At 40.7% G+C, this 25,790-nt stretch overlaps 1 protein-coding gene and 1 long non-coding RNA gene across 3 annotated transcripts in view; one reads left to right on the forward strand and one right to left on the reverse strand.

The window, feature by feature from the left end:
* The window catches only part of KCNQ1 (potassium voltage-gated channel subfamily Q member 1), a 544,480-nt gene that overhangs the window by 227,685 nt on the left and 291,005 nt on the right, over window positions 1-25,790 (forward strand). The window lies entirely within an intron of this gene.
* LOC311522819 overlaps window positions 1-25,790 on the reverse strand; it is a 64,060-nt gene that overhangs the window by 24,494 nt on the left and 13,776 nt on the right. Inside the window, exons 1-3 of one of the 2 annotated variants that reach the window (XR_014712191.1) lie at window positions 25,484-25,616; window positions 23,877-23,956; window positions 14,884-14,974 (exon numbers count right to left, since the gene is read on the reverse strand). This is a non-coding gene — a long non-coding RNA (uncharacterized lncRNA). Of the gene's footprint in view, window positions 1-14,883; window positions 14,975-23,876; window positions 23,957-25,483; window positions 25,617-25,790 lie in introns of those variants that run through there. The other variant, XR_014712190.1, reaches the window with a different exon arrangement.

The raw sequence follows: 25,790 nt of genomic DNA on the forward strand, positions 1-25,790 counted from the left end.
GAATCATGCCTGATACACTGACCTTATTTATTATACAAGTATCTCTGAAGCTCCTAGGGACAGTAATCCCAATGTTAAGCATTGATGGTAAATCAGTGATCTCATCCAAGGAGTAGGATAATGGTTACTGCATGATAGTACAGAATCTTTCAGCATAATAGACAAGTGTTGTGACAAACTGCTTTTTTCATGTAACGTAGTTTATCAAGCAGCCCATTGTTACTGGTTCATTCTGAAAAGAAGCTTGAAGATAAAATACTTTTGTGGATCCAATTTTGTCCTTTCCCTTTTGGCAAATATTTTCTCTCTCTCCCCACCCCCTTCCACCACCCCCCCCCCCATTTTGTTTCTGTTCCATTAAACTAATTTAATTAAACAGATGCTCAGGAAAGCATGAGACTCACAGCACATGTTACAGGCACAGGCTGCCTAAGCCTCCCACACATAGCTCCACTAATGTGCCGCAGTAGTAACCTGCGTATTCCAGTCCTTGGCCTCTTCTGAACAGACAGAGTCAATTGCGCCAAACAGTGACAAACTGTGCTGTGGTTTTGTGAAGATGACAAATGACAGCTGGAGACGAGACAACACCAACCAAATTTCTTTTCACTTGTAACATAATCCAGGTTTCGTTCCTAATGGAGGGAGGGGGGACAGCAAAGGGGTGGAGGAGGTGAAGCATGACTGCTGTTTGTTTACCATCGTGTTTTGCAGTATTGCTGTAGTCTGTTGGTCCCAGGATATTAAAGAGACAAGATGCGTGAGGTAATATCTTTCATTGGGCCAACTTCTGTCAGTGAAAGAGACAAGCTTTTGAGTAGGGATGTAAAATGTTAACTGATAAGCATCTGTCTTATCGTAAGGTATTCCGATTAACATTTAATCTCCAGCTGCGGGATTCTGCTGCTGCCATGCCCCAGGGATCCTGGTTGCCACCCCCCTCCCCAGGTCCCAGTGCTCCCACACACCATGAGGTCCCAGCTGGCAGCCAGGATCCTTGCGCATGAGGAGACAGCAGAGCCTAACGGTTAAACATTTTAATAAAAATTTAATACTTTAAATGTTTACTTTTTAAAAGAAGCTAGTTACATCCCTACTTGCGAGCTTATACTGAACAGGCAGAAGTTGGTCCAATAAAAGATATTACCTCACCCACCTGGTCTTTCTAATTTTGTTAACTAGGACTTCTGTCGAAAGGATCACAATTTTCAATAAGACTATACACTGCTCTGGAAATGATCTGGCTGCTGCAGCAAAGGTATATTTTAGTGTACCACACAAAAATGGCAGTTACCATATTTTGATGGTGGTTTAATTTCCCACTCCGTATTTAACTAAATAATTTACAACATTTCCTTACATGGGGGGCTAAAGGGAGGTGAGTAAATGCTGTCCTCCCAAAGTCAATGGGAGTTTTGCCGTTGACTTCAGGGGGATCAGTGTTCGATCCCACTACGTTGTTTCATTTCTAGGCTTCGTCCGAGACTACAAACCGTCTGGGGCAGGGACTGTCTTTATGCTGTTTGTTTGTACAACACCTAGTACAAATGGAACCTAATCCCTGTTTGGGGTTTCGGGCTCTGTTTCATAGGTAATGACTATGACAAAAATCTAAACAGAAACTGAACTTGTATTGGTATGGCACAGTGAACTGACTCAAGAGCAACATAAAACATTTTAGGACTGTAACTTGAACACAAATCCTGTTACCAGGACCCTAATTTACAAACCTCTGTTTTGAAATTTAACACACCAGAAGCCAGTCCAGCCGCTGTTGTGAAATAATGAATGGTGCTGCTAGAAGAAGGCAGTTGATATTAGCTGGGAAGACGGGCAGGTAATTGTGATGGATGCAGTAAGCCAGGCTGGAGAAAGCTGGGTATGAAGATACCAGTCCAAAAGAAAAAGCTTCACATACACTCCTTAGAGAAAATTTAAAATGCCAATAGATTCATGCTGCTGAATCAGGATTTGGCACATTCTCATGTGCCACAGCATAGAAGCATATGTTGAAGTCTATGTAAGCAGCAAAATAGGACAGTTCAAAAGACTGAGTTCCCAGTTCAGCAAAGCACTTCAGCACATGCTTAATTTTAAGTAAAGCATGTGCTTATTTGCTTCACTGAATTGGGCCTTAGGTGAAGTGAAGTTCAATATTCGTACAAGTCTTTATTTGTGGTAAGTCTGTGGGGAAATTGTGGCAAAACTATGTTGTCAATCTAGATCAACCCTAAGTTAGACAAGTTAGATGTCTTCAAGTGACCAGGGCCTGATGAAATACATCCTAGAATACTCAAGGAGCTGCCTGAGGGGATATCTGAGCCATTAGCGATTATCTTCAAAAAGCCATGGAAGACAGGTGAGATTCCAGAGGACTGGGAAAGGGCAAATTTAGTGCCCATCTATAAAAAGGGGACTAAGGACAACCCAGGGAATTACAGACCAGTCAGCTTAACTTCTGTACCCGGAAAAATAATGGAGCAAATAATTAAGTAATAAGTTTGCAGACACCTAGAAAATAATAAAGTGCTAAATAACAGCATGGATTTGTTAAGAACAAATCATGTCAAACCAACCCAATAGCTTTCTTTGACAGAATAACAAGCCTTGGGGATAGGAGGGAAGTGGTAGATGTGACTTTAATAAGGCTTTTGATACTGTCTCACAGACCTTCTCCATAAACAAACTAGGGAAATGCAACCTAGATGGAGCTATTATAAGGTGGGTGCATAACTGATGGGAAAATTGTTCCCAAAGTAGCTATCAGTGGTTCATAGTGAAACCACCCACAGGGATCAGTTGTGGGTCCTGTTCTGTTCAATATCTTCATCAAGGATTTAGACAATGGCATAGAGAGTACACTTATAAAGTTGTGGATGATATCATGCTGGGAGGGGTTTCAAGTGCTTTGGAGGGTAGGATTAAAATTCAAAATGATCTGGATGAACTGGAGAAATGGTCTGAAGTAAACAGGATGAAATTCAATATAGACAAATGCAAAGTACTCCACTTAGTAACAGTCAGTTGCACACATACGAAATGGGAAATGACTGCCTAGGAAGGAGTACTGTGAAAAGAGACCTGGGGGTCATCGTGGATCACAAGCTAAATATGAGTTAACAGTGTAACACTGTTGCAAACAAAAGCAAACATCATTCTGGAATGTATTAGCAGGAGTATTGTAAGCAAGACACAAGAAGTCATCCTGCTGTACTCCACGCTGATTAGGCTTCAACTGGAGTATCCTCTACAGTTCTGGGCACCACATTTCAGGAAAGATGTGGACAAATTGGAGAAAGTCCAGAGAAGAGCAACAAAAATGATTGAAGGTCTAGAAAAACATGACCAAATTTACGGCCATGAAAAACGCACCATGGATCATGAAATCTGGTCTCCCCTGGTGAAATCTGGTCTTTTGTGTGCTTTTACCCTATACTATACCGATTTCACAAAGAAGACCAGGGTTTCTCAAATTGGGGGTCCTGCCCCAAAAGGGAGTTGCAGGGGGGTCACAAGGTTATTTTAGGAGGAACTGTGGTATTGCCACCCTTCTGCATTGTCCTCAGAGCTGGGCAGCACCCCACCAGCAGCAGTGCAGAAGTAAGGGTGGCAATACCATACCAGGCCATCCTTACTTCTGCGCTGATGCTGGCAGCGGCTCTGCCTTCAGAGCTGGGCTCCCAGACAGCAGCCACTGGAGCAGTAAGGGTGGCAGTATCGCAACCCTCCTACAATAACCTTGCAAACCCCCCAGAACTCCTTTTTGGGTCCGAACCCCTACAATTACAACACCATGAAATTTCAGATTTTAATAGCTGGAATCATGAAATTTACGATTTTAAAAATCCTATGACAGTGAAATTGACTAAAATGGACTGTGAATTTGGTAGGACCCTACCTATGAGGAAAGATTGAAAAGATTGGGTTTGATTAATCTGGAAAAGAGAAGACTGACTGGGGACATAATGGTTTTCAAGAACATAAAAGGTTGTTACAAGGAGAAGGGAGAATTGTTGTGCTTAACCTTGGAGGATAGGACAAGAAGCAATGATCTTAAATTGCAGCAAGGGCAGTTTAGGTTGGACATTAGGAAAAGCTTCCTGTCAGGATAGTTAAGCACTAGAATAAATTGCCTAGGGAGGTTGTGGAATCTGTCATTGGAGATTTTTAAGAGCATATTAGACAAATAACTATCAGGGATGGTCTAGAATAATACTTAGTCCTGCCTTGAGTGCAGGGGACTGGACTAGAAAAACTCTTGAGGTCCCTTCCAGTCCTCCAATTCTATTATTCTATTTTTCTTATTTTCATGACAACTGTGTCATGTGTTGGATCTTATTCCTGTCATTTATGTTTGGTTTTGTTAAATATTATTGAAAATAATTGTTAATACATATACATTTAAAAATTTCACTTTTTAAACATTTTTGTATTTGAAATTCCCCCATACAGTTTTCTTTCTGCACGCCAGATGGAACAGTGGTTTGCTACTGTATGGAAACCAAGACACAAAATTGACCACACTGAAAACAATGCAAAATATAAACAGCTTAAATGGGGAAAATGAATGGGGCTTTTAAAAAAATATTTAACCTTTAATTTAATTTAAGTTATAAATCAATTTCTAAACATGATTTTTAAAAAAAAAACGGAATGACCCTTAAATAGAAATTTGATTCAAAATATAGCCTTTAAGATTATTGGATGAAAGACTTGGGGTGGGAAATTGTCTGTAGCCCTTGGCTATCTAAGTGTAAGGAGAATGCCCTTTTTTATTATCTTTTTATGTCTTGATAATGAAAAATATTGCAAAACCATCAAAAGATCCTAAACTCTTAGAAAGAGCTGGTGGCAAAAGCAAAAACCATCCAGGGTTATTTTACTGTGTGCTTTGACAAAAACTGTTTGATGTTTACCATTTGTTATGTAATAGAATCAGGTTTTATACCCGCAGGCAGAGAATTGTACCTGGACTACTTTTTTTTTCCTGGTAAGAAATAGCTGACGAGTCACCTGTGGCCCACTATGGCATTATCACTTTTTATAAAGCTGTTCTTGTGAGCAAATTAAGTTGCCTAATATAAATGAAATAAAAATAATCTTCCGATCTATTCTGGAAAGACTTTCCTGTGTGTAGCCAAACATCAGTGTTCTCTGAATATGTGCTTGTCATTGTTCATTACTGTATTTTTAGGGAGATTTATTTCATGGGATCCTATGTACCCTTGGTGGAAAATTTCCGAAGTGGCATACATGGATTTCACCTTTTGAGACTCTCATTAACAACATCAGTAGAGATTTGTGAGACTCAGGCCCCCATTCCACAAAGCACTCAAGCATGTGCTTAACTTAAAGCACGTGAGTAATCCATCTCTGTTCAGCAAACTACTTGTGCACTTTCTGAAATCTCACTGAAGTCAATGGGGATTGGTCATGTGCTTAATTTTTTGGACAAGTTTAAGTGCCTTGCTGAAGTGGGGCCTTATTCTTTAGAGTTGATTCTTTCAGTAAATTCTGCAAGCAGCTTTAAGTGAAAGGTTTATTAGAATATATGGGAGAATGATAAATAGTACTACGTGGTTTAACGGAGATTAAGAATGTGTCTTAATTCAATAGATAAACCTGTTTTGGTTTTTTTTGTGTTTTATTTTTGTTGTTGTTGTTTGGACAAAATCAAGATTAAATTAAATATTTTCTTGAAAATACTATAAAAATATCTCCATCTATACCTTGTCAAATCATTCTCTTTTTAAATGTTTGTTCTGAACTATTGTGCTGATTTACAGACGTAATAGTTCAGAAATGGTCCACTGAATGCTGGATAGGAGACAGGCAAACCAAAGCTGCTTTTCCTGTTGCACATACTTATGTTAATCCTAGTACAAGGGACCAAACAGAGGCAGAGTTTGTGTTAAGACTTGTTGAAAAGTTCAAAGTTTTCACACTCTGTAGGGTGCAGTCCATGCCAGGGTGCACAGACTTTGAAAGGGATGGTACTAGCGCCCAGCAAAAAAGCCTCCTTGCCTGGTGGATCCCTTCAAATGCGCTATTAAGTTTGGAAGGGAGAACATGGGGGGAATCTTAAAAAGGGGGAATTGCTAGCCAATGTGTGTGGGAGGTCCAGACCATTTTATTTTCCTGTGGTACCCTACAATCCCATTTAAAGACAATTCCACACTTCATAGAAAGTGGAAGAAAAAAAGTCCTCATAGATCATCTTTAAACTCTTGCCAATGCAGGATTGTACCCTACAGTATTTTCTCGACTGCTTTGTACTGTCCAGTTTTATCTGACTCAAGTGATGATGGATCTCTTGAGAGACTGTTCCACAGCTTAACAGATGTCACTGTTAGGAAATTTGCTGTTGCCATTTAGTCTAAATTTTGCTTTGCTTAATTTCAGACCATTACTCCCAGGCAAGCCTCCATGAACCATGCTAAATAATTCCTCTCTCTCTCTCTCCTTGGTGTTTTCACCATTCAGATATCTGTAGATCTAATGATTGTACAATTAAATATACACCACCAATGCTTCTATGTCTCAACATAATCTTAATTGACCTGCTCTTTTTGCATTGAATCAACACAAAAGTCACAGCACATGCTATTTGTATTAAAGCACTAAAGTGAAAAACATCAACAGTAACAAAAAAGTACTGAGTATGCACAAGGGGCTCCAATTATGATTGTTTTTGGAACCATGCATTTGAATTTCCTGACTTGGGGCCAAATCTTCAACCTCACTCCAGCCCCTTGACATCACATTGGCAACACAAAAAGGCTGTGAAGCTAACTTAACTGGCTACCTGCAGATTTCCCATTGTACAGAGAATTTATACTGGTTCTGTAGCATCCCTCTGACCGCTTGCTGAGGGGAAAAAAGGGGATACCGCTGGAATGCCCTTCTTGGAGCTCTAGGCAGCCAGGCCCAATTTAGAGCAACTTTAAAGCAGCTCTGAGGAGTTGTACTAGGGACCAAACCAGTCCCCAATCAGCTTCAGAATCAACAGCAGCAAAGATGTCACAAAGCCATTTTTACTACACCCTCCTTTTTTGGTCCCTCACTGAGCAGTGCACTGTCCAGCCAGACTGGAACAACTTGCCTTCCGTTGTAATTTTTTTTAATTGCCTTAATGTTGTTGTACTAACATAATTTTTGTCTTCAAAAGCTTACAGTGAGCGGTTTTTAAACAGTAAAACAATTGTGTTAATGGCAGGATTGTATCTCTGTGATGAATTTCTATGTGCAGATAGGCAGCTAATCAAACCCCAGGTAACATCTTATGCATCATGAATATTTGTTTTAATAACAAGTGAAATGTCAGTGAGCAGTCTATGGATGAAAAGCTGCATTAAAACCTCTGTGTCTCTGTCTACACTTATGATCGTATGTAGAGCAGGGTTTCTCAACCTGCTTCTTTCTGAGTCCCCCTACCCCCCGCAACATGCTATAAAAATTCCACAGCCCACTTGTGCCACAACAACTGCTTCTCTGCATATCCAGTAGATTAAAAGCCAGGGCCAGCGTTAGGGGGTGGCAAGCAGGGCAATTGCCCAGGGCCCCACACCACAGTAGGCAGTAAGCTAACTTTCTCAGGCTTCAACTTTAGCCCTGGGCAGCAGCGCTCAAGCTTCGGCTTTCTGCCCCGGGCCCCAGTGAGTCTAACGCTGGCCCTGCTCTCTGCTTTATTTTGATGGGCCCCCTGAAACCTGCTCAGGAACCGCAAGGGCAGGGCCGGCTGTAGGTTTTTTGCTGCCCCAAGCAAAAAATTTGCCACCCCAAGCGCCGAGAGCGCAAAAAAAAAAAAAAAAAGGGGGAGGGGTGGATGGAATTGTGCCACCCCAAGCATGTGCTTGCTTTGCTGGTGGCTAGAGCCGGTCCTGCGCAAGGGATCCCAGACCCCTGGTTGAGAATCACTGATGTAGAGTGTACACCCTGCACGCCCTGCTAGCTTGGGTATAAATAGCAGGATAGTAGTATTTTTTTAGCAGTGTAGTGTCCCATTGCCAGAGCCCTTTGCTGGCCTGTATAGCTACACACAGCACTATGGATGTAGCCTGGTTTTCACTGTAGCTTGTAGCTACTTGTACCCTACTGGCCATCACCAGTGTAGATTAGGCTGGAGGAGGAGAGCACAGTGGGACAGTTTAAACTAATCTGAATTGTAATCATTGTTTTAATTATTGCATATTTACGTTTCTATTTTCCTACTCTGCCTCAAGCTACACATTTTACAGGTGCAGCTATTTACATTAATATATTATTGGGGCATACAGCAGATGCCCTGAATCCAAATGAGGGGCTTTTGTCAAATATAATCTGCAGGAGTGAGATTCGCCCAGATGTAGGAGGCCAGCGTAAAGACCCCGCCCCACTTAAGTCTGCTCTCCACTATGTCATAAATGAGGCAGACTGGCCACACCGGAAGACCTTTGTTTCATGGAAGGGATTTGTGCATCACACCTGTATATAGAGGTGTAGAGGGCAGCAGCGGGATAAGCCAGCGTAAGGATCCAACTAGCACCTGGTCAGGAATTTTTTGACTAAACATTTTTCCACTGGAAAATGCTGATTCATTGAAACCAAAACTGTTTCTGAAACAGTTTGGGATTCAGCAGAACACAAGATTTAAAACAAAAAATGGCTTACCAAAAAAAGTAGTTTTGAGATTGTTGAAACATCTTGTGTTGACACTGTTGAAACAGAAAGTTTTTTGGGGGGGGTTGAGTCAAAACAACTTTTTGTTTACAAATTTTAGTACATTTATTCCTTAAAAAAACCTGTAAAAATCAGGAGGGAGGGAGGGAAATGTCTAAATTGAAACAAAATGTTTCCGAATGATCACAATGAAATGTTTCAATGGACCCAGGCTGCTGCTGCTGCTGCTGCTGATGATGATGATTATTATTTAGATTTTCATTTTGCAAAAAATATTGAGATTGCCCCCATTATAATATTCATGTATGCATTGATCCAGTAGCCTCAACTCCCTGTGCAAGTTCTGCAGAAGTGATGTTGCCACTAATCCAGCAGACTGGCTGAGAGTGGCTGGGCTGCCATGGCTGTGAGTGGGCGAGGGTCCTCTAGAGGAGGGCTGCACTATTTGACAGCCTGACAAACCCACCTGTGCCAACGTTGTTGCGGGGGATGTTATTTTGTAACTCCATAACGACTAGGGTGACCAGATGTCGCCATTTTATAGGGACAGTCCTGATTTTTGGGTCTTTTCCTTATAGAGGCTCCTATTACCACCCACCCCCTGTCCCAGTTTTTCACATTTGCTGTCTGGTCACCCTAATAATGACTGCTTCTCCAGGAAGTTAAAGCAGGGCCATGATCCATGAGGCAACAGATCTAAGGGGGATTCTGCTTGCCTAAAGAACTCAGTCTCCAAATGGGCCATGTTCTGTAGCACAGGCCTCAGCATAAGGTAGAGATTCTGGCTTGAAGAAACTCCTTTGCAGATGGGCAAGATCTCAGAGCACAAGGAGAATCAAGGGGTGGAGGGGGACTAAGAAAAAGGAACAAAGAAAGAAAAGTTTTAAAATGCAATGGAAAAACAGAAAAAAGAAAGAAAATGGTAGGGGTGATATTTATAGAAGTATTCAGTGTTGGCCTAACTGCTTCCAATGAAGTCAATGAGTAATTTACCATGGATTTAAAGCAGAATTCTGACATTTAAAGTTGTTGTTTCTACATTGTATTGTATTTCTCCTAACAAAAAGGAGAGAAAGGACCATTGTGGGGTTGGAATCGAGAATATCTGATTAATCACTAAGGCTAAGATTTTATCATGGATATTTTTGGTAAAAGTCAGGGACAGGTCATCGGCTTCCGTGATTTTTTTTTTTTTGCCTCCCATGACCTGTCCACGACTTCTACTAAAATTATCCATGATAAAATGGGAAGGGGTTGGGCAGCTCCGGGGTGGCTGGGAGCTCCAGGGCCTCCACCACATGGGGGGGCTCAGAGCTCCAGGTCCCCGTGAGCTCCACTCACGGCTGAGCTCCGCTTACAGGGAGCTGCCGGGTACACCCCTGGCCATGGCAGCTCACAGCTTGGGGGTCTGCTGCCTCATGCAGCAGGAGTACCTCACAGCTTCCTGCCGCTGTGGGAGCTGCAGGGTCCAGCCGCCACCAGAGCTGAAGTCACGGAGGTCTTTGAAAGTCACAGATTCTGTGACCTCCGTGACAAAATCATAGCCTTGCTAACCACAGCCCTGGAGATAGAAAGGCAGCATGGTAGCATTTCCCCCTTGTCTCTTGTCCGAGCATTGGCTGAAATGGCTTATCTTAATTAGAAGCTTCTCTGCAGCTGTGGATAAACCTGCACAGTTTCAATGCCTCATTTTTATGACCTTTGGCTCTCCACTACATTGTAAACAATGTGTCTCATTATAAAATGAAATGCTTTGTCTTCCAGAATTAGTCTTATAAAAAGTCTGTGCTCCACATCCTGAACTGTCTCTAGCTGAAGCGTATGATCTGGTGTGTGTGTGTGTTTGTTAAATGTCCTCACTGGAATTACTGTTCTTGGTTTAGCTGTTTGACTTCTGCGGGAACTTCTTAGTGCCTATATTTAATAGCACTATTTCTGGAAGGAAAAACCAGTTATTGAAAAAACCCTATTGAAATTAGACTGCAGAGGAAATATTTCTACCGGTAGAAATGCAAGATTGAATGGTTGAGTGTATACTGGAAAATATGAAGTGCAAGTCACTGTGGGTTATAGTGATAGGATTTTATTAGTGCTACAAATGGCCATTTGTTTGAAAAAGCAAGAACGTTGCAGTAAAAAATACAGTAGGTACAGAGGATGGTGCATGAACTTTTGTCTTATCAAGATGGCATTTATTATAGTGGTGCCTGCTAGCACTGTTTTAGTTAAGCATCTGTTAGTATATTCATTATAAACCCTTATTTTCATAACTTTATAGCTTAACCATAGAAATTTGCCTTAGGCAAAATCTTGGCATGCAAGGACTGCTCTCAACAGAGGAATATGTTTTTAAGTTATGTATTTATTATATTTTTAATCTTAAATTTGATTATTTTTATTTAGAGATGGGCTTGAGATGCAAAATTCAGAGCCAGACTTTGAAAACACCTAAATTTGGGGGGTGCATAGATATGGCATTTAGTTTAGGCCCACTTTTAATGGAAAATTCTGTTGGTAGCGATTAGTTAAGCAGTGATATTATTGGAGCATCTGATCATTTCTATGTTTCTACAACTCAAAAATTTCCTATTTTCCTTCAAACAAATTAATATTTTGCAAGTACTTTGTGCATAGTGCAGTATGGAATAATGTCTTCAGGAATCTTTTAATTATTTTTAAATGACTTATTATGGGTAAACGTCAAATGGCTCAGAGGTTTAATTCTGTTTAGATGAGACTCAAAAGCTGGAATGCTTTTGTTACAACCAGGCCCAGGCCTGTTTTCTGGATGGACTACAGTCTGTTGTGACTGGATCCAAATGCTGGATCCCATATGCTTCTAAATCCCCTGAATCTGGACAGTTGACTTGTCACTGTTCCTAGCTTTGACTTTCTCCGGCACACTCCCTGGTGCAGATGCCATGTCTAACGCTGTTCTTGGGCAGAGGACAAATTGAAGAAAGGGGAGGTTGATAGTAATGAATATAAATCAGAAGCTAATTGTAGAAAATTGATATGGATAGCAAAGGATCATAAGGAGAAATCTATGGGAAGCAGAGTTAAGAACAATAAGGAGTTTTTCACGTATTTTAGGAACAAAAACTATCCTAATAATGATACTGGTCTATTACTAGATGGAAATGGTAGAATTATCAATAATGCTGAAAAGGCAGAAGAGTTGGATAAATATTTCTATTCTGTATTGGGGGGGAAAAAAACAGATGTCATACCATATAATGCTCTTTCCATTCTACTCATGTCTCAGGTGAACATGAACAGTAGCTGCTAAATACAGACATTTTTAAATCAGCAGGTCCAATAACTTGCATCCAAGAGTTTGAGAAGTGAGGCTCGCTCATCCACTCCCATATAAATCCTCCTTTTGGCAAGAGTAATCTGCACAGAGGGCCATTGCTAACCAGAATACAGATACACAGTAATGCTGCTTTTGTACCAGATGCATAGACTCATTTTTGGAGCTATCGTCAGCGAGAATTTAGCTCTCTTTCTGAATTATCCAGAAGGGTTTAAAGAACTGCTTTCTTGCCAGATATCCAGTAAGGCAGGAAATACCTAGAATTGGTCCCACATTTTCAGCTCTCATCTTCTACTTGCGGACGTGCAAAATTGTGTAAGCATTAACTCAAGCCTGCACTTTGAAGGTATCAGTTGTAAGCATTCTGTGTAGCTGTATCTAACTTATCTAATTTACTTATTCATATGGTGTCTATCAATGGGTCTCAGAACACAAGTCATGACTCCTGGATCTGGTAAATGCAAATGCCTGCAAGTGTTAGGCTATTTAAAGGATGTTGGCACTTGCAAAATGTAGGTACAAGTTTGTCTCCACCCAGTAGTTAGATAGATATAAAGGACTGGGAATTTCAGTTCTTCCCCTAGTGACTGGAACCAGATTGCAAACATAATTGTCTTTTATTTTTAAACTGATTTTTTTTTTTAACCTTCGAAGTGATTCAGTTCATGTTCAAATTTTGGCAAAGGTTTGGCCAACTTCTTTATCTCATGCAGCAGGGCTTTCCAGGTAACCAACCCAGATGGATGCATAGAATTCAGAATGTGAAGCAGGTACCTGAGGATTTATCACATTCTTTCATAAGAACTTTACTTTCCTCCCCACCCATCCCCAGCCTCTATTTTAAAATCTTCAGTTAGGATTAAGCTGTGCTCCATTTCTCCTCCACTTTGGAAGTTTGGGCTGAATTCCCTGTGGAACACTTGAAATGTTTCTCTAAGCTCAAGTGGCAGAGATACTTGGTGACAGTATGTGATGGATTGGCCAATTGTAAGGTCAGTTGAACAACCATCCTGGATTTGTGCTGGAAATGGCCCAACCTGATGATCACTTTAGATAAGCTATTACCAGCAGGACAGTGGGATGGGAGGAGGTATTGTTTCATATTCTCTGTGTGTATATAAAGTCTGCTGCAGTTTCCACGGTATGCGTCCAATGAAGTGAGCTGTAGCTCACGAAAGCTCATGCTCAAATAAATTGGTTAGTCTCTAAGGTGCCACAAGTACTCCTTTTCTTTTTGCGAATACAGACTAACACGGCTGTTACTCTGAAACCTGTCATCCTGTAAAGTGTTTGTGTGTGTTTGTCTTGTCTGAAAAAGGGGGGAAGTAGCTCAGAAAATATGAGAGAGAGAATTGTTATTATTTTTTTCTCTGGGTAGAAAACTGAATTGTTATTGTCTAAGGGTTTATAAGAATGGAGTCACAGAATTGGTTTCTTCCTTCCATTTTTGACCACTCATTGGGGCTGTTTCCTCCCCTAGTACTTCACCCCTACCTTTTATCGAGTTCAGAACTTGCGTAAATAAGGAAGAAGAAACTTCTTTCTTCCTTTAGGTGGACTGCCTTCTCCTCTCTAATTGCTCGCCAGCAAACTGCTCTTATTCATTACTAGGGCTGTCGATTAATTGCAGTCAACTCATGGAATTAACTAAAAAAAATTAATCATGATTAAAAAAAAATTAACCTTGATTAATCACAGTTTTAATCGCACTATTAAACAATAGAATACTAATTGAAATGTATGAAATATTTTGGATGTTTTTCTACATTTTTAGATATATTGATTTAAATTACAACACAGAATATGAAGTGTACAGTGTTCACTTAATATTATTATTTTTATTACAAATATTTGCACTGTAAATGATAAACAAAAGAAATAGTATTTTTCAATTCACCTCATACAAGTACCGTAATGCAATCTCTTTATCGTCAAAGTGCAACTTACAATGTAGAAATTTTTTTTGTTACATAACTGCCATGAGAACGTCTGTTCTCACTTTCAGGTGACATTGTAAACAAGAAGCGGGCAGCATTATGTCTTGCAAATGTAAACAAACTTGTCTGTCTGAGTGACTGGCTGAACAAGAAGTAGGACTGAGTGGACTTGTAGGCTCTAAAGTTTTACATTGTTTTATTTTTGAATGCAGGGTTTTTTTGTACATGAACTTACAAATGTAGAATTAACTTTCATGATAAAGAGATTGCATTAGAGTACTTGTATGAGGTGAATTGAAAAATACTATTTCTTTTGTTTTTTTACAGCACAAATCTTTGTAATCAAAAATAATATAAAGTGACCACTGTACACTTTGTATTCTGTGCTGTAATTAAAATCAATATATTTAAAAATGTAGAAAACATCAAAAATATTTAAATAAATGGCATTCTATTATTGTTTAACAGTGCAATTAATTTTTTAATCACACAATTAATTGTGATTAATTTTTTTAATTGCTTGACAGCCCTATGCTTTACATTTGTTCCTTTTCATCTATGGATATGACTGCCAATCCTTGTAGACAGTATCCTCTAAGACTCACAGAAGTTGACTTGTTGCACTTTGGGGTGACAGTCCTTTCCATTTGGTTGGCTTGTAGCTAGTGAACAGGGAGCACACTAAGATGAGATGAGCATCGAGTTACCCCGGGTCAGCTTTGTGCCTCATAGCACTCTGACCTGACTAGATAGCTCCAAGCTATAAAATCCTAGCATTTTCATGACAACATGTTTTATTTTGAGATGACTGGTGCACACCATGGTGCTCTCAGAGAGACTCGAATAGATGACTTGAGCCTGAGGATTTACCTCCCGTACTCAAGGATGAGTGTATCCCCAATGTCTCCCCCCCTCTTTTAAAAAAAAATCTTTTTGAAAATGTATACACTTGATCTCCGGACTGTTACTTACCAGAACACTGATATCACATCTTCAAAGAGTATGCAGTTCACCTTCCTTCTTTGGGATGGTCGGGCTCCCCTCTGCAGCTCTCCGTCTGCTGCTTGAATAGAGAACAAGGTGCTGGGTCTTATTATCAATATGTTTGGTTATCACTCTGGTCATGCAGGGTTAGATAATTACACGCATCTTTTTGAGGAACTCGTGGAACTTCATAGGCCACACAATAGTTCCCTATTTTAACTTAGTTATTTTAATATCAAAATGTTAACAGTTGTGATTAAAATCAGAGGGAGTCTTTTTTATGTTCTTTATTCAAGAATCCTGGCAGGCTGAATATACAGAGTATGGCAGTGATATTGTTAAAGAGAAACCGATAATCACAAATAGGCCAGATCTTCATCAGCATAGCTATGTTGACTTCACTACCGATTTCTGGCCTAAAATGTATATGCCTTCCCTACTACCTGCTCAAATGTGTCTTCATTGTATGGGTTCTTTATTCAGTGAAGTCCTGTTGTCTTTAGCCCAGTTTACCTTGGAGGTATAGGTGAGTAGTTTAAAGAGATGGGGGACGCACACAATGATCCTGTGCTTTAGATAATGATAAGGACTTTCTTTGATTTTTTTCCCCCTAGCTTTACATCATATCAGTGCAAATACTATATTTAAAAGGCTGCTATAGCTTCATGAAAGAATTTAAAAATAAATCAGACATATTCCGACAATAACAGGTGCATTATGTATTTCTCATCTTACATCCTTAATTACTGTACTAAGGATATTTACATAAAAACATGATTGCTCAGAACAGTTTTAGTATTGCTGCTTATTCCTTCCTTGAATTTCCACTCCTGCTTTTAGGTCATCACAACTGGTTGGTTTGCTGATGTGATTATGAGCTCAGAGGATTTTTTTTAAGTGAGGGGGAAAGCTGTAAGATGAAGGTAGCTGTCGTTAATATTAATGAAGAAAAAAATACACTAAAATGTGTCTGAGCCAAGTTGTTTCTAAAAGAAAATTTTCTGTTTTTCTGAGGCCTCGGATGCCCTTTTACTATTGAGGAGTTTCAGCAGGGGTGAAAGTAATTTAAAGGACTTACCGATACGCCTGAGTCCTGAGCAGAGGGCGGGGCCTCAACTGGAAGGGGCAGGGCCTTTGGAGCCCCAGGCCCTTTACATCATTGATGGAGCCCCGGGGGCTCCCAGCTGCCGCTACTACTCTGGGGCTCTGGTGGCGATTTATAGGGCCCAGGCTCTGGCCACTGCCAGGAGCCCCGTGCCCTTTAAATTGCCAGCCTGGGGAAGCTGGTACACCGTACCGGACAGAACCAGCTTCCTTTCACCTTTGAGTTTCAGAGACATTTCCCAAAACAAAATTTCAGAGATGATGACTTAACCTAACTAAGCAAATACCCAAGAGTAACACCCAAAACCCAATTTACACAAATATGATCTGTGTCCTGGGCATAGGTTATATATTCTAATTAATAAAGCCAAGTAACATATAGCTGAACTTGGGCTTTTTTATTCCACTAACTTCTAACCAGCAAAAGAATTGTACTTGGTACATTCACAGTTAATATAATAACACTTAGATATGCTTTAGCATCAACTAGCAAACTGCCAGGATTAACCACAATGTCAAGTCAAGTCATAAGTACGCCAGCTATCAATGGATCAAACTGCAGGCACTATCTAAACATCACTCTTGTACCCTTGAAAGAAATCCTTATTCTCTCATTTCAGGATTTTTTAAACTATGTCAGTGTTGCATGACATATCCAGATGGTGATTAGGAGAGTACTAATGTTCTGCACAGCAAAGTAAGCTCTACATTTTCCTCTTAATTATAATGACATATATCCAGAATAACTCAAAGCCAGGAGAGTTGCTCCAGGTTTACACTAAGGTAAAGAAGATCAAAATTTTTCCCTATTTTTGTTGGAGGTTATCAGCTAGTGCATGAATTAAGTGATAATACTTTATTTGTTACAGACATCTGTGACTTACAGTGGGTGGTTGCAAAATGTTGTTTTTGGAACATTAGTTAGATTGAAGTAGTTAATGACTTACTCTTATTGTTTCAGCCCTTGCTTCAATAACATGTGGTCACTAGGGTTAATGAGGTTTTGTTTGTGCAGTGCTCCATTCTGTGGGTGTCCATTGCTAATATGTATTTTTATGAACATTATAAGCAACTTTTTCTTCCCTGGGCTATCAGTCAGGTTGTTTTCTTTACATTTTTTTTGTATAAGTAGCTTAACGGAGCAAGAAATTGTAGTGCTGTTATCCACCTATAGTCATTTATGCAGCCATTTTGACTGATTCAGCAGGTGTGGCTGAATGCCCTATCCAGAGACTAGTTGAGATTGAGACATGAGTGAGAGCTATCTGTTAGGAACCAGTGTGTAGGTAGTCTTGCCTAAGGGGTGGGTCTGGGATAAGTGATTGGGAGTCAAGTCGGAATCAGTAGCTGGGACTATTTGCCAATGGTCAGGAGTGGAGAGGCAGGAGCCAGAGGCAAGGCAAGGGTCAGACACTAAGAAGGAGCAAGGCAGGAACCAAGAAAAGGATGGGAGTAGAGCAGGAAATGGGAAAGGGGCTGAATGCAGATCACAGGAGACAAGCAAGAGTGGGGTCTGATACAACAGCAACAGAGAGTCTGTGCAGTTGCTCAGACAACCTACCCGAGTCACTTCCTGGCTTAGGTAGTGGGTGCGAGCCAGTCAGGCAACGACATGCCTTGGGTAGGACTTCCTGTGGCACCTGACCTCACAGGATTAATGACATGCTGCTTCCTCTATTTCCCTTGGTGGTGACGAGGGAGTTTTAGAGACTCTGGGCCCACACAGATCTTTGCTCCCTCCCCTGCCCCTTCCCTTCGCTCCCGTGAGAACAAAGGAGAGACTTCTGCTAGCTTCTGGCAGCCACAGGGCTGAACTTTGTGAGGGGTTGGAGCTTCTCAGGATGACACAAGACGAGCTCCAGTTTGGGCCAAAATCTTATCACCTGCGGAAAAATTAAAGGAGTTGTCAACGTCACCACAAATATTTAGTGTCTAGTATTTTTCGGTTCAACTTCAAATTAAGTTTGGAATGCACTCACACTTCTAAACTTGGCCTATTTTTCATGGAGTTAAATTCCATCTCTCGCTGCACAAAGGCCAGTTTTTATTGTGCTCTGAAAGGGCTGTAGGTGTAACAGCCAAAAAAACCATAAGAGAGGAAACCTCCGGGTATAAGAGGTGAAACTGGCCAAAACACATGGTTTACGTTACAGAATTCTGTCATGTTTGAATACGACAGAGCGGTCAGTGTAGACCAGGATATATAATAATCAGTGTCATGTCCGCTAACTGTGATTGAACCTCCCAGATAACAAAGACCTACATGAAATAGCACAATATGCAATATTTGCTGTTTCTTTCCCTAAAAGACCTTTTCTCTGGGGAAAAAAAAAATCTCCACCTGTGGAATTTAAGCCACATAAACTCTGCCACAAACATTTATGTAAAATCCTATGTACAAAAATGTAAATTATAGGGCACCTTTCAGTGGTTAAATTATTAGCAAACATATTGCTCTCATGACTCTAGAGCCTAAATATATTGATTATCAAGATACTGAAATTTCTATTAGAATTCTTCCTTCCTTCCCTCCCCACCCACTCACAAACACTCTTCCCAAAATGTTTTCATGTTGTTAACCTAGAATGATTGTGAACACTGCAGGAAAATGGGGCAAGAAGATAATACAGGAAAATGTGTCTTTGTTTCAAGTATAACTTAATTGTGAAGGACACCTTTTATTAGGCTGGGACTTCTCAGATAATTCATTAAAGATGCTAGCAAAGATGTTAGTGAATTTTCAAGCCACTGTGAGCCTCAAGTTGGCAGTACAACGCTTCTATTCGGTAAAAGGAAAATATCTGTATTGCGTCCTCCTCCAGATTGTAACTAGATATATTTTGTGTTGTTTTTACTTTTCAGACAGCTGTTCTTGATGTACAGCCAAATAGTACACGCTCATATGCTTAACAGTTGGACAGAAATGGGACTTGCATTTAGCACAGTTGCCTTTGCACACACAGAAGCATTAACTGTTTGGATCGTAATTCACTACTGTACCTGAAAGTTGTAAATATTCTTTTAGATGTTGTTTTATTGAGTAATTTGGGGACAGGAGTTCATGATGGAGACTAGCAAAACAAACTTGAACGGAGTTCCATTTAGGTTTGCTGCAAGGTTCCTTTGTTTGTTAGTGTTTTGGATATAAAACCCTTTCCTTGTAAAGTGCAAACTCTGAAGTCACATTCTGAAATAAAGTCATGGGAAGAATGATGGTTAATAGTTCAACTCATACTCTATCAGGGTGTTTCCCACTACAGCTCAGTGACACTAATTGCTCACAAAAAGTTCTGGAAATGAACACTCAGATGAGTTTTTGGAAATAGTGTGCCCTTTAGAAAAATAATTTAAATGTCATGATTTTCTTACCTCAAATTTTCCCAGGGAAGGATCGTAAAATTAATTGCACTTTATTTTTGTTTTTAATGGAAGTGAGGTTGAATTAACTAAACATAGAAACTACCTTATGCAATGATTTTTTTTAGCATGACAAATATGCCAACCAGCTATTAACAGGAACATTTTTATACCCAGAGGCCTAAATTAATCTTCTGTCATTGAAAGACACATTGTAATAGTATTTATTATAAAACTGCCATATCATCATCACATTGTCCCTTCCATGGTATAAGCGGTTCCAGGACTCTTGCCAATATTATTACTTTTCAGCCAAATAGGAAGTTCTCAGAGCGGGGTCCGGTTCTCTTTTGGATGGTACTGAAATTAGTTCTTCAACCTGAGTTTAGTTAGTGACTCATAACCTGATTCTCCGATACAGTGTAGCCAGCTGCTTTCTGCTGTGCTGCTGGTTCAATATGGCCATGAAGTCTATTTAATCAACCCAAGGAAGATGACTCCAGGGCAAGGGTTATCCTCTGGCATAGAGCTAATACATAGGTTCTTACACCAATCCATCTCCTTGCGGCTGGCACACCAGAGGAAAGTGTTTGTGGCAGGAATACCACTCTTGTGGTGAGTCAATTCTGGGCTGTGTTATGGGCCTTTGGGGCATTGCAGTCCAGCATAAGTTAAAGCAGTCCTCAGGTTGCTCTAAATCAGCCTGGGGAAAACAGCCTCCATAGAGCAGCACCAGAAGGAACGAAGTGCAAAGGTGAGTTTTAAGTCTCTTTTGTACACCCACCCCAACCTGCTAGCTGCAGACCCAAGATCTGGCCCCCTGTGTTTACTGACACTGTATTATTAAATACAACTTTATTCTGGGAAAGATAACTTTAAATGGAGCTCAATAAGCTTTGAAGTGTTAGATTTTGTATTGCTTGCCAAAGTTCAATTAATAACAAGCTACAAAACTGAATCCTTGTGTTAATTAAATGGCAGATAGGTCTTACAGCATTTTCAACTTGAAAGCATTATGGCAGATATCCGAAATGTTATTTTGGTTAGTTCCCAAGCGTTTTGGTTAGCTCCCAAGCATTATTGAATAATCTAGGAAATAGTCATACATATTGGGAGGTGAAATTCACCACTTTTGAATTTAGTGATTTTTAAATGTACATTGCGTCATTTTATTCCATGAAAGAAAGCTCCTGTATCGTGAGAGACATTTAAGAATGCTATAGTTAAATACAAACACAGTGTATTCCTTTAGGAAATCACTTCAGAATAGAGCAGAAAAGTCTGAGTTTGCTTTTGCCAGATGTGTTGCATTTTTAATTAGAGATTCACTTATGCAACATGTATTGAACATATTCCTTTTATGGCCACAGTTTAATTTAATCTGGAATCCTTTTTACTGACTCTATTAAATGATTTAGTTCTGACAATATTGGAGAAACAAATAGGACTGGATAATGCTACTCCCTTATGGAAATATTTAAAGTATAATAAGCTTTTCCATTCAGGACTTGGTGACTACTATTTAGTAGAAGTATGCTTGAACTCGGACTTGAATAAATCATGTGTGAGCTGCTCATGGACCACGATCTGACAGCTTTGCTGAAGTTATGCCATGTGGTGGGGTGTTTTTAGTATGTGCCAAAAGCTGCCAGCAACTGATCTGATAACCTATCCAACAATTATTATGACTTTAGTATTATGTGGTAGAAACAATAATTCTTTCCGTTCATTACAAAGGCAGGATTATAATTAGTTGAATTAGGATGCCAGTGATATTAACTAAGCGCCTGAGACACGCAAACACAAAGCACAGTTCTAGCAAAATATATAGTAATTCCTGCTTTGCTAAGGGTGCTGGTGGTAGGGGTGGAGGTTGTGATTAAGGTACAGTACTGGAGTCAAAGATACGGGCTGTTCCTAGTATGCCTTGAGGAAGATGCTTGGGAGGAGAGAGATTTTCAAGGCACAAAAGGAAGCTAGATGCCAAATTTCCATTGAAAATAATGGGGTTTAGGTGCCTAACTCCTGTTTGTGCCTTTGAAAATATCCCCTTTAACTTCTCTGTCTTGTATGCTAAAAGGAGACGATACATACCTCCCACTCAGGCATTTAGTTGAGACTAAATTAATTAAAATGCACAACGAAAAGTAACTGTAAAAATAGCATTATGAGGCTCTGTGTGTAAGAATTTGCTTGGTTTACAATCAAATGACGTTTACTCTGTCAACACTGCAAATGGAGCCTGGAATCAAGCTATGTTATGTCTGGCTCACACATCATCACTAGCAATACATAAGAGTTGGGATCTTAATTAAAAGTTCTGGTGAGGGTATATAAACCAGAATAGAATCAAGTTCAAACTCCCACAGCTCTGTTGGCTCTGCACCAGGAGTGATGGAAGGTCCCTAAAAATGCAGGGGCAACCTGCGCCCAAATTGTGGCCCTGCCCCCATGCAGCCCCTTGTCCCCGAGCCTCTGCCCTTGTGCCACCCGTACCCTAGAGGCTCTGCTCCCATTCCGCCTCTCCCCCCAACCCAAGACCTCACCCCCTGCTCGCTCCTCTCCGCCCCCATCGCTTGCCTTTATGGCTAATAAAATGTGGGAGGGCATAGCACTCCCATTTTTAAAAGCGATGGGGCCATGCCGTCTGGTCCCCCTTGCTGGTTCCAGTGCCCCTACTCCGCACCACTAGCCAGAGTAAAAGGTTGTAAACACTTCTTTTCATCATTAAAGCTAGGAGATAGGACACTGAATATACAAAGCTCTAGGCCAAGGGTGACCAACCTGAGCCTGAGAAGCAGCCAGAATTTGGCAATGTACATTGCCAAAGAGTCACAGTAATACATCAGCAGCCCCCCATCAGCTTCCCCCCGCTCCCAGTGCCTCCTACCCACCGGCCGCTCCGCCAATCAGCGCCTCCCCCTCCCTCCCAGCACCTCCCGATCTGCTGTTTCGTGGCTTTTAGGAGGCTCTACGGAGGTGGGGGAGGAGCAAGGATACGGCAGGCTCAGGGGAGGGGGCGGGAAGGGGTGGAGCGGGGGCAGGGCCTGTGGCAGAGCCAGGGGTTGAGCCGTGAGCACCCCCCGGCACATTGGAAAGTTGGTTCCTGTAGCTCCAGCCCCGGAGTCGGTGCCGGTACAAGGAGCCGCGTATTAACTTCTGAAGAGCCGCACGTGGCCCCCGAGCCACAGGTTGGCCACCCCTGGGCTAGACTGCAAATTGCACATAGTTTGTACTAAGGGGCAGCACCTCCCAGAGGGAACATTAAGGAGCATCCTGCCTTGTGGAGCACTCTAGTGTACAAAGCATGCATTCCTTCAAGGGATGCAGGATGGTACCTTTGTGCCCAGCCAGATTCACTAGCATGTGAGGATCACTGGAAATCTGGCCCCTTTACTTAAGAGTCTGAAGGGGAGATGAACTCTAATGAAAATGTGGCCCTTTGGGTTCAATTCACCAATATGATTCAGCTGTTTAACTGGCCTCAGGAGAATTCCCCTTAGGTAAGGGAGGTGGTAGAGTGGTTTTTACACCACCCCATCCCCTCCTGAAAGCTCACAGGCTGAGGCCAGGAAAAGGGAACTTGGCCTGGGTGTCCCTGTGTTCTGCTGTTCCTCTTCAGCTGGCTCAAGGTAGAGCAGCTTTGGGCTGGCACCCAGCAGCCCCAGTGTCTTAGCACCAACTTTCTCATCTTTCTGCGCCCACCTGCCCATTGACTTGTCAGGAGTTCTCAGGAACACTGTGAAAAGTGTTTTATGGTGAGAGAAAAAAAGAGTCTGAAAACCAGATCCCACAGACTAGAGCTGGCCTTGGAGAAATTAAACCTGTTCTACAACCTGACCTCTATGTACCTTTAATATATGTTCGTTTCTAGACTGAGGGGGAGATCATCAAGAGCATCTAACAGATACAGGGACAAACCCCGTTGAAACTCCCCATCCATAAGAGTTTTTTAAAACAACCTTGAGGAAACAGTTCCCAAAATATTCTCTTTACTTATTGGATATCATTTCCTGGCATGGCTACTGGAAAAGCTCAGGTCATGGGCAGGCCATTGCTGAACCTATGAGCTAGTGTTTTCCAAGAAAAACATTGTGAATTGTATTTTTAAAGGGAAATGTTATTAGACATGCAGTTAATTAAACTGGATTAGCTATGCAGCAGCTCCTCACTCTCCAACAGATTCACCGGGCTTGCACTGCCGTTGGGTCAAGATAAACCAGACTGGTTTGACAAAATTCACACTATCCCAGACACATTGCTGTATCTTTGTACCAAGAGTAGTAGGCTAAGGCATTATATCTGGAAATGACAGCATTGATTTGTCAGTATTGTATGTGCTACACTTTAGGGGGTATCTGCTTTTACCAGCAAACACTAAGTACTTTCTTGTTGTCTCCACTGAACTGTTGAATGCAGAATTGCAACCACAGTTAACTGTGATGATAATTATATTTTGTGCCAAGTGCTTAGTACTTTCTTTGTGTGGATGGGAGCTGACGATACTCAACATCTTTTACCTTCAGGCACATGAACCCCAATTCAGCAAACCACTTCAGTGTGTTCCTATGCAGTCCTTAAATGCTTGGCTGAATCAGATCTGAAAGACAAATAGAAACACCCATTTTGTGTATAGTTTTGAACTGGGTAACTAATGAAAACTGTCTAATTTATTTGAAAACTTGTCTTTCCAATTATTGAAAGACCAGCTCCAGTATATTTTCTTCCTATATTAGGAGACTTCAGCTTGTGTATCCCACTTGTTAAGCTGGGCAAACCTGCCTAAGTTGTGCTGTAAAACAACTCTTCTGGTGTTGGCAGGTGACAATGACCATTTCCAAATATGCAGTAAATAGCATGGTAAATGTTTGTAGGCATGTTACTGAGGTAGAAGTTTAAAAGTAGGGTGACATTTCATTGCCAGAAAGCAAATGCTTGATTTTAAAAGATCTATTTCAATGCAATGTTAATGAAATTATTTGCTTTCTGTGTATATTTGAGAAAAAATCTATTGTAATTGTCAAATCTTGTGAGTAAAATATTAGCATTTTATTTGTACAAATGTTTATTCAGGTCACTGATGGATAAAATGCCAACCTCTTGGTTACATTATTAGCAATGTTTTTACATCAGTCCTTCATATTTTGATCATAATTTGCATAGTTGCATTCAAATAATTGGATATTCAAGGGTTTGAATATCTAGTGGATTAATACAAATTTGACTGCAAAAATTAAAATACATTTTTCTAGGACTCAGCATTGTCTGCCTTGTCTATTAAAGAATAAGAAAACAAAAAATCTCTCAAAAAACTGCTTGAATCTAAATCTGTTTAACCCTTAATTCCCATCCTCTAGCCAAACAATTCAGTAGAAAAAATATATAATTTTTATCTTTACATTTGTTGCAGTTTTCCTTCTATTTAGTGTCAGACAAACCTGAGGTCTAAAGTTACATGAATTTGGTCAAACTGACCCTGAATTCTTGACTGTAAACACCATAAATCTTCTTTGCAGTAATTAGTTTCACATTGTAAAGGCCACGCTGTGAAGGATGATCCCTCATGCAACAAGTTGAGTTTCTAATTTGTTTTCCATAGCACAGTGAATTCAAAAAGCTTTCACCATGTTTCTGGTGAGCCATTTATCAGCTTTATAATACAGCACCAAAGGAACATCACAGATCGTCTGCAACAGAAACCAAGTTGTCAATAATAAGCAACAATGCACAGGGGCTGCATTGTTTAACTTACATTTTTGCTTTTCTTTATCATTCAGTTTGTTTATTTTATAATTCTTGCAAATTGAAAATTGTAAAACAAAGGAATGTTTAGAATCTCCAAACTGAGCCTAAAGATGCAGTTCAGCTTCTGACCTCTTCCCCATTGAAATCTGAATTGCTTTGTACTGAGGTTCTGCCACTGCCAAGATATATCAGTACCTTATATATTGACTAGAAATCATACGTATACATCAGTGGTACAGAGAAAGAACCCTTGCAACCTTATTAGCTGAATTAGATTAACATTTTTATAGTATGTAGGTGTGAAATGCTATATAAGTGCTTAGTAATATGGGAAAGAATCATCACTCTGCCCTCAAACACATGTAACCCCCAACGAGCTCACCTTGGTTCTTGGATGTATCTGTGCTGGTAACTCAGGGAGAGGCACACTGTCCCTGTGAGGAAAGGGGGCCAACAGCAGATTCAGAGTCTACTATGCAACTGAGAGCAGAAGCACTGTTTAGAGCGATAGGGTGCCCCTGTCAGCTCAGGGGAGTGAAAGCCGGTATGCCTGGGTGGCCACCAGCGCTCCTGCTCTGGAGGAATCTGGAGCCAGGCACTGAAAGGGTGGGACTTGCTGTTCGGTGAGCTTGAGAGTCCCAGGCCTGTATGCAGGGTTCCCCCTGAGAACTGGCCTCTGGGTACCTGGA

Source organism: Lepidochelys olivacea (assembly GCF_965140295.1).
Source record: "Lepidochelys olivacea isolate rLepOli2 genome assembly, chromosome: 6".
Lineage (NCBI taxonomy): Eukaryota > Metazoa > Chordata > Testudines > Cheloniidae > Lepidochelys > Lepidochelys olivacea.